The 13,901-nt window shown below is 45.6% G+C and overlaps 1 protein-coding gene across 1 annotated transcript in view; it reads left to right on the top strand.

Moving 5' to 3' along the window:
* Positions 1–13,901, top strand: part of ZNF777 (zinc finger protein 777) — a 28,301-nt gene that overhangs the window by 9,020 nt on the left and 5,380 nt on the right. The gene's annotated exons all lie outside the window — the stretch shown is intronic.

Raw genomic sequence — 13,901 nt, 5'->3', positions numbered from 1 at the left:
TCGGTCGGTTGAGTGTCCAGCTTCGGCTCAGGTTACGATCTCGCGGTGAGTTCGAGCCCCGCGTCGGGCTCCGTGCTGACAGCTCAGAGCCTGGAGCCTGCTTCGGATTTGGTGTCTCCCTGTCTCTCTTCTGCTCTCTCTCTCTCAAAAGTAAATAAAGATTAAAAAGAATTTCTTAGATGGGACGGTTTGATGGAGGCAGCAGAAAGGTGCCAAGCAGGACTGGCCATATTCTCAAGTACAAACTCCAGTGTCAGGTGCCTGCCCTAGAATCCCAGCTTCTCTGGTCACTCGTGGTTTGATGTTAGTTACTCAGCCTTTTTGGAAACTTGTTTTCGCCATCTACAAAATAGTACTGGGAACAATACCTAGGGCCTGATGGGGTGACTGGCGTGCACCAGTGGCCCAGTAAACCCCAGCTGTTCTCATTCTGCATGGGGTCTTGTCCCTCCCCAGCCGCCCTATCCGTGGCCCACATGCTTGCCCTGCGGGTGCTTTCGTGGTGCACAGTCTGTTTTTGGAGTTCCTGCTCTGGAATCGCCTTTGGGCTCGTATCATCTACCTTGAAGGTCTGCAGCGAAGCTGATGCTTGTCCTTCGCAGCCAGACATCATTGGTGATCATATCTTTTGAAAAAGATGACAGTCTCGCGGGAGAACTCATTGGAGCCTACAGCCAGGTCTTGTTATGAAGTAATGTCGCCGATTCCGGGACCTGTCAGCCGGCTTCCGGCAGGAGGCCCAGAGACACCGAGCAACGTCAACCCCGTGGACTGAAAGCAACAGCAACTGACAGAAGAGACAGAAGCCTGTGGAAAATGGGTGCTGGCATCCTTCAGAGAAAGCCAGTGGCCTTACTTCCTAGAGACTCACACTGAGAGTAGAGCCTCCTCTGAATTCATTCTGGCAGACAAAAAAGACGATTTAAAAGTAGACAAGAACGGGGGCTTGGGGACAAAGTATAGTATCTGGCAGAGGGTCCTTTGGTTTGGAAGAAAGTAAGCGTATCTAAAAGGCTCGCGTGGCCACAGCCAAAAACGAAGGTCAGGTGAGAAGAAGAAACATATCTGAAGCACAAGAAATGAGAAAGAAGGCCTCGGAGGCTGAGAATGAGAAGACGGGAGAGCAGTTTATGGTAAATGCCCTAAGGTCCGGTCTGACGTCCCAGGAGGATTTTGTGGTCCACGCACTGCTTCTCTAGCGTCTTCTTAGAAGCGCTGGGATGACATCGATCCCCGAACCCCGTCGATGTGTTCACACCCTCATCACAGATGGGCCTCCCACAGGGTAGGGCCAGAATTGAAAGCAAATCACCTCAACCCACTCTGCCTCAGGCCGGGTTTGTTCTGGCACACGCACATCTGTGGCCCGAGCTTCCGTGGGAAGCGGCCGCCTCACAGAGGCTGCCTTGTGTGGCTGGAATGTGCCATTTGTTCCACTGACCATCTCTGGCGTCTCAGAGCCTGGACTGGAGGGAGGACAGGGGAGGACGTGGGAACCAGCGTCACACAGGGCTGGCTGTGAACTCGCACCCCGGTGCGAGACCAGAGGCCCTGGCCTCTGGACGGTGGGATTGTTCTGTGAATCTGTGGTTATCTGAGCCCCAGACGTGCTAGTGGTAACCTGCCTGTTCTCGTGTCTTCTCCCTGAGAAAGGTGGCTGCAAAACCAGCTGTGGTGTGATACCGGTGAGGAAAAGCCTAGCACGTTGAGAATTTTTCACAGTTCCAAATGCATTGAACATGACAATTTTATGAACTGGCTAAGTAAAATTTATTCAGTAAACTGTTATTTATGGTTTGGATCCCTGAGGGCAAGGAGATCCAAAAATGATTCAGATATTGACTCTGCTCTCCAAATACTCAGAGCCCGGGCTCCCATTCGTGGCCCTATGAGGGGGCAATAGAGGCCCGGCGAAGCCAGGTGCCGTTTTCACCTAACAGATGAGCAGAGAGTAAAACAGACCAGAAGGCATGGCTGAGATCCAAGGTCTCAGTCTTTTTAAAAAGCAATTTGATATTTTTTTTAGTCTGTAAATACGTTTTAAATATTTCAAGTGTTCATATACTTGACCTAATCATTTCCTTCCCTTTCTGAGAGTCTATAGCACAGAAGAGAATCCAAACGATGGATTAAGATGTACAAATATTTTGTTGCATGACAATAGTCTCTTAGCCACTAAAATCATAAGTGAAGTTTGTATACCATATGTTTCATTTGTGTGTTTATTACTTAGTTCATCAATTTGCATATGTCAAGAGGCTTATAGCAATAACCAGCCCCCCTCTACCCCCCGCATTTAAAATTACAGTAAGGAACAGTGGGAGAGCTGTGGAGGCAAGCATCCAAGCCCAATCGACTCTACTGAGATAGGAGAGCAGAAGAGGCCTCTTTGGCAAGTGGAATGTCTAGTGGGAACTTAAAGAGCAAGTAGGAGTTCCACTTGCCCCAGGGAGAACTTACTGGAAGGAAGGAAGTCTGGAAGCTAGGAGACCAGGCGGAGACTTTTTGTAGTCCAAGCAGGCGACCGTGGCGTAGCCCAGGAGAGAAGCGGGTATTTCCGAGATCTGTTTTGGCAGTAGAGACTTCGAGACAACCTGCAGTTGGCGGGTGTTGACGGAGGGAGATTGTCCCCCTGCCCCGCCCCCCCCCCGCCCCCCCGCCTGTGACTGCAGTAGGACACTAGATGGAGGACAATAGGAGATGCAGACCTAGACATACGACAAGAACATGTCAGGTTTGAGATCCCTGCAGGGGTTCCAGGAGAGAGTGTTGGTGTTGAGAAAGCAGCTGAATAAAGAGTTAAAAACAGAAATGTGAGCTAGAGACAGACATCTGGGCATTGGTAGCATAGGCCCAGTCTGGAGAGGGAGAGGAGAAAGAGCAGAGGCCATGCCCTTGGGAGCCCTGAATTTGAGAGTAAATTTGGCGATTTGGAATATATCAGTCTGGGTGGGGCCTAGGCGTTAATATTCTTTAAAACGCTTCCAAGATGATTCTCATGCACAGCCAGGATTTGAAAAAGGAAGGATGAAGCAGAGGAACCGAAGGAAACGGAAGGAGTGGTCAGAAAGGTAGCAAAAAATTAGGATAGTTGGGGCCCAGCAGGCGGCTGGCTCAGTCGGTAGAGGATGCAAAATTCGGATAGCGCATTGTTGGGTGTTTCAAGAGGAGGGCGCTTCCAGAAGCAGGGAGCGTGGTCAACCATGTTGGATCCTGCAGTGCAGCTCAGTGAGGCAGAAACTGCCGTGTCCACCAGTGACCTCGGCAGGAGGAGCGTTGGCGGTGTGATGGAGTGGATGGAGGGGAGAATGGGAGGGGAGGGAGGCAGCGCCCACCATCAGTGAGTGGGGAGTGGAAATAAGGGGGCAGTGGCTGGGGGAGCGGACCCTGTCTCCTTAAGATGGGGATCGCTAACGCCGAGGAGGGATACTGATGGCAGTGATCCAGTTGATAGGGGAAGTTAACGATGCAGAAGTGGAAAATGTAAATGTAACATGAAGTCCAGGATGTAAACAAAGGATAGGAAAAAAAAAAATTCAATGAAGAAATGCGATTTCATTATGTTTCCACTTGACTTTTTTTCCAATTTTTTGTGTGCTTTGTAGAATGTTCTGAAGTAAGTATATATTACTTCTTATTGAGTAAAAATAATTTTTGACAAAAACAATGCATGAAGAAAGACTTCGAGTTAAAGATGGCAGGTTGAACATGTGTTTACTCCTACCTCCCAGAATCCTTCTAAAGCAAGAGCGAAGGGACTTTTAAAAGGAATGGACAAGGAGACAACAGCAACCAAATCTTGGAAGTCTGAAAGCAGATGGCTGGGTGATTACTGATTTAGAAAGCTAAATCCAAAATTGGTATTGGGGAAAGCAGAAAAGAAACTCGATTTGCACTCCACCCCCCATCCCTACTCAAGACTTGGGAATCAGCAGTACCAGAGACTCTAGGTATCTTTGGAAATGGGGGCAAAAGTGGTGTTAAAAACAGAAGATTGGTCAAACATCTTTTTTTTTTTTTTAATATTTATTTTTGAGAGAGAGAACACGAATGAGGAAGGGGCAGAGATGGGGGTGGACAGAGAATCCGAAGCAGGCTCCCACTGATATCCTGATTCGGGTCCAAACTCACAAATCATGAGATCATGACCTGAATTGAAGTCGGATGCTCAGCCAACTGAGCTACCCAGGCGCCCCAAAGTCAGAGATCTTTTAAAGAGGCATTTAAACACTACCATATCCCCTCCGCTGCCCCCTTCAATCCCTACAACTGGCATCTGCCTCTGCCAACCCTGGTGGACAACCAAGGCTTACTCCCTGGAGAAGACGAACACGAGGATGTCTGAACGTGGACGCCAGGCACAATGGAGAGTGGGCACCATGCTGAAAACAAGGGAATCAGTGAAACTTGACCTACAGATGTTGAGATCTCCAGCCTTCCTCCCTAACCGGACTCCAAAATGATACTGACATCCAGGACGAGACCTCAGGGCAGTGTATTCGAAGAGTCTTGTCCGGAGACTTTTGGGACCAGCCCAAGGTATTTCCCAGTGAAATGACTCCGTGAAGTCATCCTGTTGGGAAACCCATCACTAGCAAGCCCTACCTAAATACACCAAACTTTAAATCTCATTTGAGTATTCTACTTATAAATAGAAAACCAAGAACCACAGACATTTGGGGAAAGCCTCTAATATACAGAGGCCAAAGGAAAAGAAAGCAGAAAAAATAGATTCCAAAGAAACATGGACCATGCAGAGAAATTTAAAAAACTATGTTTTGGGGCACCTGGGTGGCTCAGTCGGTTGAGCGTCCGGCCTTGGCTCAGGTCATGATCTCGCGGTTTATGAGTTCAAGCCCCGCGTCGGGCTCTGTGCCGACAGCCCAGAGCCTGGAGCCTGCTTCAGATTCTGTGTCTCCCTCTCTCTGCTCCTCCCCTGCTCACACTCTGTCTCTCTCTCAAAAATAAATAAACATTTTTTTAAAACTGGAAAATATTTTCCAACGATTCTAGGGACTTATATCAGCCAGACCCTTCTAATTAATGTGAGAAATGAAATCGAGACGTTTTCAAGGTCTCCTGTGCGCACCCTCTCTCAAAGTGGGGGAGGCGCTTTGCTGAAATGAGGACGTAAGCCGAGCAAGAGGTGTTAGGAGCTCCAACGTGAGCGAGGCGAGGCAGATCCCTGGGGTGCTGCCGAAGGGGGATCCCAAGAAGACAGCTGTGCACCTGGAGGCAACCAGTCCAGACTGGAGCACATCAGAAGGTTCTAGAAAATTTTTCTTCAAGTAGATGAAAGTAAGAAATGCCCATTATATCTGACTGTTTTGAAGAGACCGTTACAGAGGAGGTTGGGGAGTTTAGAGCCCACTTCATGAAAACAGTAAGCTAAGCCAAGGGAAAAAAATGATCAACTCCAGGGAAAGCAAAAACGTTCGCAGACAGACAAGTGACTGTGGTATATACTACACATTCGATTTTACATAACATTTATGTCGTCTAGTCATGTGAACACCTGAAATTAATCCAGCCAGAGTTGCAACCTAAATTGGAAGGATGAGGGATTTGGAAAAGATTTGCCTGGATGCGGAGGGATGGTCTTCATGTTCAGCTCTTGGAAGTCAATAGGTGATGTTTAAATTGAAAACTCAAGGAGTATCAATAGAAGTCTGTTCCTTAGAGTTAGGAAGGAGAATGACAAAGGAATCAGCTGGAGTTGCCTCTGGGGAGCAGGAAATAGTGGTTGGGAGTGGGGGGGGAGCTCTTTAAAAACACATTTTGAAAAACTAACCCTTGGCCTGGGTACATATATAAGTTTTTTTTTTAAGATTTTTTTTTAACCTTTTATTTATCTTTGAGAGAGAGCGCGCGCATGAGCAAAGGAGGGGCAGAGAGAGAGGGAGACACAGAATCCAAAGCAGCTCCAGGTTCCAAGCTGTCAGCACAGAGCCGGACGTGGGGCTCGAACCCAGGAAGTGTGAGATCATGAACTGAGCCAAAGTCAGACGCTCAACTGACTGAGCCACCGAGGCGCCTCTAAGATTTTAAAAATTAATATGCCAAAAACTTTTAAAGTCTAACAGAAAGTGCAGCTGTAAGAAGGTTGGAAAGCTAGTGTTGACCATCATTGCTTTGCTTTGAGCTGATAGGGAAGGTGAACGTGGCAACACCCGTTTTTACTTTCCAGTAAAACTCTGAAGTTTCATCAGCGCAATTCAAAAAACGAATGCAGAGAAAGCGAAAGTCCCACACAGTTCTCTCTCTCAAGACAACAGTTTATTCCTTCTAATTTATGTGCACATAACACATACACAACTTTAATTATATAAGACATAAATACCTTCTCGTTGTAAAATATATATATATATATATATATATATATATATATAGCAGTACGTACATTGGGAACTCACTTTTTTCAATTGCGTCTCTTTGACTTCTTTGCATGTAAGAACATACAAATCTTTTTTTAGTAGCAGACTATAGTATTCTATGTATTGATCTCATAACTTATTTAAATGAACTCCCAATGATGTACATTTAGAGTGTTTACAAGTTTCAGTGCTTCACTAAAGATCCTTTGTAAGTAAATCTTATGCACTTGTCAGAAAGTTGTTTAGAAGTAGACTTTGTGGATAGAAGGGTAGACCATTAAAAAATTTGATACATACTGGGGCGCCTGGGTGGCTCAGGCGGTTGAGCATCTGACTTCAGCGCAGGTCATGATCTCAGAGTCTGTGAGTTCGAGCCCCGCATCGGGCTCTGTGCTGACAGCTCGGAGCTCTGTCTCTCTCTGTCTCAAAAATAAATAAAAACATTTAAAAAAATAAATTTAAAAAAATTGATACATACTTTAAAAATGTCCCTCAAAACTGGGGTGCCTGTGTGGCCCCGTCAGTTGAGCGTCCAACTTCAGCTCAGGTCATGATCTCACAGTTTGGGGGTTCAAGCCCCGCATCAGGCTCTGTGCTGACAGCTCGGAGACTGGAGCCTGGTTCGGATTCTGTGTCTCCCTCTCTCTCTGCCCCTTCCCCACTCACACTCTGTCTCTTGCGCACGCGCTCTCAAAAATAAACATTAAAAAAAAAAAAGTCCCTCAAAACAATTGTGCCAATTTATACACCTTCGGTTTTATACACAACCATGTGACTGCCTGTTTTCCCCAGACTGAAGCCGATATTAGGTATTATTTATCTTTTTATTATTTGCCCAAAGTGATGGCTAGAAAAGACAATATTTTGGTGCTTTCATTTGACTTCTGTAAGAGCAATGTTGAGCCTATTTTCCTACCTTTATTGATCACCAGGATGTCTTGTCTTATGAATTATCTTCTGCTTATTGTCCTTTGGGATTATTCATCTTTTTATTGATTCGTGAAAGCTTTTTAAATGTTAAGGGTATTAGGTCTTATTATGTATATAAATATATGGTTTACCTTTGTATATAGTATTTGTGTGGCGGTGGGTATGGCTGTTTTAAATTGTTGTGTGTTCAAATTTATCAGTTTTTTTTTTTTAACGTTTATTTATTTTTGAGACAGAGACAGAGCATGAATGGGGGAGGGTCACAGAGAGAGGGAGACACAGAATCTGAAACAGGCTCCAGGCGCTGAGCTGTCGGCAGAGAGCCCGACGCGGGGCTCGAACCCACAGACCGTGAGATCATGACCTGAGCCGAAGTCGGATGCTTAACCGACCGAGCCACCCAGGCGCCCCCAAATTTATCAGTTTTAAGTTTCTGCGTATTCAGATTTACCCATTATTTTCTTTATGGTGACTGGGTTTCACATTATGTGTAGAAATACTTACTCAGCCCCTTTTATTTAGTAAACATGATCACAGGTCTTGGGCCTATGAGCTTTCAAAAGCCTCTAAAACTATTTGAAATCTGAAATAAACTATATTTTTTTGCTCCAGAAAACAAAAAATCGCAGAATATACATAATGACACATTTTAACTAAGTGTCTGCAAATATAACATTATTTCAGCTTAACTATTAAATGTGGTGCTCACAGACCCACCATACATTTGGAAACCATTTGTAGGATAGTATTTTTTTCCCATCTTGCAGGGGTTCTTAGGAAGAATTGTACTTACAGAGATCACAAACCAAGCACATATTAAAGAAGTCCCTCATCACCAAACAATGTCCAGGCAAAACTAGAGAAATTCTTTCCAAAACAAGTTACAGCTAAAAATGAGAGTGGGTATGTGTTGGGCACATTTCACGTTTGGCGTGGCTGGCCAGACGGCCTCCAGAAGGAGTATCTGAAGTCCCAGAGGGCGTGGGGTAGAGCCTCTTCCACACCTCACAGTTGTATAAAGAAAGAAAAAAGGAAAGGGAAGAAGCTGTGCTTTCTTCTTCTAATACTAATGTGATTTCATCGTGTCTAAAGTCTTGTTTCATCAGTGATTTATTTTGATGTCGAGATGCTTGTCTTGTTGGGAAGCCAGTTGTCTCCACTCCATTCATTCATTCATTCATTCATTCATTTGTTCCCACTCCATTTATTTAAAACTTTTCCTTACTGTTCTGCCATTGGTCATAAACTATAGTCCTACAAGGGATATGTCTTTATTATTTTTTTTAATGGAAGAACAAATTACTGCCTATAATGTATATTTATTTTTGAGAGAGACAGAGTGCGAGTGAGGGACGGGCAGAGAGAGAGGGAGACGCAGAATCCAAAGCAGGCTCCAGGCTCTGAGCTGTCAGCACAGAGCCCGACGCGGCACTTGAACTCACGAACCGCGAGATCATGACCTGAGCCGAAGTCGGATGCTTAACCTACTGAGCCACCCAGGCACCCCACAAATTACTTCTTATAAATGCAATTTGGTTGTCAATACTGTTTCAAAAGTTGTTTGGGGTGGGGAAGTCTTTTTGATGGGAGACAGCTGGCTTCCCTACTGTCTAACAAATGGAAGGGAAGCATGAAAATGTATAAACATGGCACATTTTGAGGGAAAAAGAAAGAAACGCCATAGAGAGGAGTACAGTTACATTCAGCTGAGAGCATGGTAGGAAGTTTGGCAGAGTGAGGTCTCAAATCCCACAAACCGCCCCCCCTCCCCATCTTAGGAGGGAGCATTTCTCTGAGGTATAAGAAGCCCCGTGGGTCACACAGACAACCCAGAACGCAGGGATACATGGCCGCAAGTGCATCGCGTTGGGACCCATATGGCAAATTCTTTCGCAAGTTAGATCATTTGCAATACTTTGCTTTCAACAAAATTGAAAGAGAACCTAATTAAGTTGTCAGCTAATAGGTCATTAGAAACAGTTTTTGATGGTATGTTAACCATGTGTGCTTTCATAGCATTATAATTCAGACAAATTCAAAGAATCAAGTGATGATTCCGTAACAAAGCTCCCGCCAGCCCATCCACGTATCTTTGTAAATGAGCTTTCCCAATGCTTGTATTTATGAAAATGAAAATTAGGAATATATTTGATTCTGAACTGTGTCTCAATCAAGCAATAAGAATATTCATTCTCAGGGGGCGCCTGGGTGGCTCAGTTGGTTAAGTGACCGACTTCGGCTCAGGTCATGATCTCGCAGTTTGTGGGTTCGAGCCCCACATCGGGCTCTGTGCTGACATCTCGGAGCCTGGAGCCTACTTCAGATTCTGTCTCCCCCCTCTCTCTACCCCTCCCCTGCTCACACGCTGTGTCTCTCTGTCTCTCAATAATAAATAAATGTTAAAAAAAATTATAAAAAAAAAGAATATTCATTCTCAGATAAGCAAACTAATTGGTAAAAAAAAAAAAAATTCCTCCCATCCTTCTAAGAGACGTTTCTAATACATTTTTTGTTTTCTATCTTGAATAACCACCGTGTATCATTCTATAGTAATAATAACTAAGGATAACTTAAGCCAGGAAGACAACAAGTAGAGAGCCCTGTGGTTAGTAGAAATGAAAGCAAGATTAATCTTTCAATTTACATACACATTTTTGTGGCAGAATGGTAGACGAGGAGACCTGTGAAAGTCTTCTAAGCATAAAAATATATTCTATTAGGATAAAATTCTGTGGGCAGAAGTTCAGGGTGCAAAGGGATGATACAAAAATTGCAAGTATCAAAGAAGAACTTGTTTGTGTGTTTTTTAAGTGAATAATAGTGGGTTTAAAATTGTTGCGGTCCTTAGATGCCACTGGTGACATTAAAAAGTGACGGAAAAGTTTATTTTAAAACATCAATATTTACAGTATTCCAGAAATGACATCTTTTGCAGTTACTGAAGCATTTGATATGTTTATTCAAAAAAAAGTGCAAAGGGGTACCTAGTTTTTAAAGACTACTTTAAGGGGGCGCCTGGGTGGCTCAGTCGTCTAGGTGTGTGACTTCTGCTCAGGTCATGATCTCGCAGTTTGTGAGTTCGAGCCCCGTGTCGGGCTCTGTGCTGACAGCTCGGAGCCTGGAGCCTGCTTTGGATTCTGGGTCTCCCTCTCTCTCTGCCCCTCCCCTGCTCGCACTCTGTGTGTGTGTGTGTGTGTGTGTGTGTGTGTGTGTGTGTGTGTGTCTGTGTCTGTCTGTCTCTCTCAAAAATAAATAAACATTTATTTTTTTTTTCAATGTTTATTTATTTTTGGGACAGAGAGAGACAGAGCATGAACGGGCGAGGGGCAGAGAGAAAGGGAGACACAGAAACGGAAACAGGCTCCAGGCTCTGAGCCATCAGCCCAGAGCCCGACGCGGGGCTCGAACTTACGGACCACGAGATCGTGACCTGGCTGAAGTCGGACGCTTAACCGACTGCGCCACCCAGGCACCCCATCAAAAATAAATAAACATTTAAAAAAAAATTTTTTTAAAGACTACTTTAAATTTTTTTTTTCAACGTTTATTTATTTTTGGGACAGAGAGAGACAGAGCATGAATGGGGGAGGGGCAGAGAGAGAGGGAGACGCAGAATCGGAAACAGGCTCCAGGCTCTGAGCCATCAGCCCAGAGCCTGACGCGGGGCTCGAACTCACGGACCGCGAGATCGTGACCTGGCTGAAGTCGGACGCTTAACCGACTGTGCCACCCAGGCGCCCCTAAAGACTACTTTAGGGAGGAGGCAAGCAAAATGTTTTCAGGTGTTTGTGAAGTCAGGGAAGATCTTCTCCTGGTGCCGGAGTCACGGTCGTGCCTGTGACCCTAGCACAGAGACCAGGATTGCAGAGAGAAGCGGGCCCTGCTGGTGGAGCGCGGTGGCCGGTGGCCCCGTGCACACTGGAAACTGGCAGGGTTAAGGGAAAGAGCAGAGGGGCCACTGTCCCCTCCCCCCCCACCACCACATTGGGAGAGGAAAGGGGAGGAAGCAGGATGACTGAGCTAGAGCAGAAGCAAGGCACCGACGTGAGCGTGTGTGACTCCATCTTCTTTGTGAGACAGAGAATAGGATGAAAGTGTTCTGGAGACTTGGTTGTTGGGGGAGAGGTAGGCACATCCGTGTTTAAGGCTGCGGACAGGGCGTCAGGGACCATCAGAGCTGCCTTATATTGCCGCTACTCCCCACCGCTGGCAGGAGACAGGTTGGCTGCGTGGAAGAGGATTAAAGGGTTGCCGGGCATCGGGAAGAACGCAGCTTTGGGTCCCGTGGCATCAGCTGCCAGTAAGTGCACTCGGTGGCTCCGCTTTCCCCGGCTTTGAGCTTGGGGATCACCAGTGCCCGCGGTTAACAGCCAGGAGGCTTCACAGGGGCAGGGACTGTTGGCTTTGTTTACGAGTTTCCTGGTTTCTTTTCTCTTCCCACAACACTTATCACCCTCTAGCTTACCATATAATTTATTAATTATGTTTATTGCCTGAGGTGAGATGTGTGAGGGAGGGGAGAAGCTCTGCTATGCTCACTGATGTATCCCAAGCCATTCGAACATCCCATCGCCCATAGTTGGTGCTCAGTAAATATGCACTGAATGAATGAATGAATGAATGAACGAATGAATGAATGAATATGTTTAGGCATTATACATTTAAATTTTTTTTTAATGTTTACTTACTTTTGAGACAGAGAGACAGAGAGAGAGCATGAATGGGGGAGGGTCAGAGAGAGAGAGGGAGACACAGAATCTGAAACAGGCTCCAGGCTCTGAGCTGTCAGCACAGAGCCCGACGCGGGGCTCGAACTCACAAAGTGAGATCATGACCTGAGCCGAAGTCGGACGCTTAACCAACTGAGCCACCCAGGCGCCCTGGCATTATACATTTATAAGTTCCTTAATTAACAAAATGATTTTCAACCGTGAGGGAGTTTATGCCGGCACAGCTCTCTCCATATGGAAGAAAGTAAGACTGAATCCCTACCTCACACTCTACACAAAATAAATTTCAGATGGAGCAAAGACCTAAATGTAAACAATAAAACCATAAAAACCTTGAAATAAAATCCAGGAGACCAGATGAACCATCCAGGGGTGGAGGAGACCCTCTTAACTAAGACAGAAAACCCAGAAGCCATGAAAGAAAGAGGGACATGGGTGACCACGTGAAAACGTGAAGAAAGCGGTCTGATAAGAGGTGGCACAGAGTCAACAGACAAACGTTAGATTTGGGAGTGTCTGAAATGCTGCTAAGGGAAGACGGGTTATCTTTAGCACAGGAACCAAAGGACCCTTACCGATTGACAAAAACAGAACACGGTTCATGCAGAATCAACTAGAAAAGGCCAATAAGTAAAAGAAATACTCAGATCACCCGAGTCAGGAGAGTATCAGTAAATTGTCAATTTACCCCCATCTGAGTGAGGAAAATTTTAGGTGTCTGTCACTGGCAGGGGTGTGGGGAAGAGGATGTTCTCATGCACATAGAAATACGAATTGTTACAGCCTGGCTCAAAAGGAGCCTGACGACTTCTACCAGATTAAAAATAACGACACCTTTGACTCCGCGGCCCCCGCTCCTGGGGCTCTCACGGAAATAAAATCCCTAGTTGATAGGCGGCCATGTAAATCAACATGTGATTGCAGCACAGTTGATCACGCAAAAAGACCAGAAACAAAAAAGTGAATGTTCCTGCGGGAAGGGAGTGGTTGTACACACACGCAGCACTTAGGAGGAGTGCATTAGCTGTGCAGAAATTGCCGCGCAGGAATTTCTACAGGATACCTGAGAGGGAAGAGGAGGTATATGGCAATTTTCTTTTTTTTTTTTTTTAAACCAATAATGGCCAGAAAATAAAAACAGATACGCATCAACTTGTTGCAATAAATAACCACAGAAGCATAGAGAAAAATACTGGGTTAACTACAGGAGTTGCCGGGGGGGCCATAAGCTGCGACGGGAATTGAGGGAAAGGGAAGGGCAAATCAAAAGAGAAAAATCTGTGCACTAAAAGAGTATGTGCGAGATCCCACTTAGGCAACATGATGCCCGTGTGTGTGTGTGTGTGTGTGTGTGTGTGTGTGTGTGTGTGTGTGTGTTGACATTTGAAATCACCTGCAGGCCTACCGGCAAGTTGAAAAAAAGGGCAGTGTGTGTAATCAGATGCTGTTTAACTAAAAACAAACCCAAGAGCTCCGAGTGTACATGTGCTCGTGCTTGTTAACTGTGGGCCGGGGTGGTGGGGGGACTCGGGGGGCTCTGGTCTGTCTGTGCCGGACCCCTGGGGCATGGGCTGGAAGGGTGTGCAGGGTGAGGAGATGGTTGGCCTTTTCGTTATTCACCTTGAATGTAAGGGAGAGAAACTGTCGACTTTGGCTGGCCTGACCCGGGAAAGGGAATTAAGATCTCTTTTTAAACCCTGGCAATACTATTTTAAAAACTGTAGGGGTTGTGGAACACAAACTCTGCATCTATTTAACTTTACTCCAGTTCGTACAAAATGTCCAGAAGATTCTGTCTACTCACTCAACATTGTATTTCCTCACGGTCTCTAAAATCAGAATTCTTGAAATGTAAAATCTAGGCTGC

The sequence above is a fragment of the Prionailurus viverrinus genome, chromosome A2, assembly GCF_022837055.1.
Source record: "Prionailurus viverrinus isolate Anna chromosome A2, UM_Priviv_1.0, whole genome shotgun sequence".
Taxonomy (NCBI): domain Eukaryota; kingdom Metazoa; phylum Chordata; class Mammalia; order Carnivora; family Felidae; genus Prionailurus; species Prionailurus viverrinus.
Note: the sequence above shows the minus strand (reverse complement) of the source record. Positions and strands in the feature narration are given on the sequence as shown.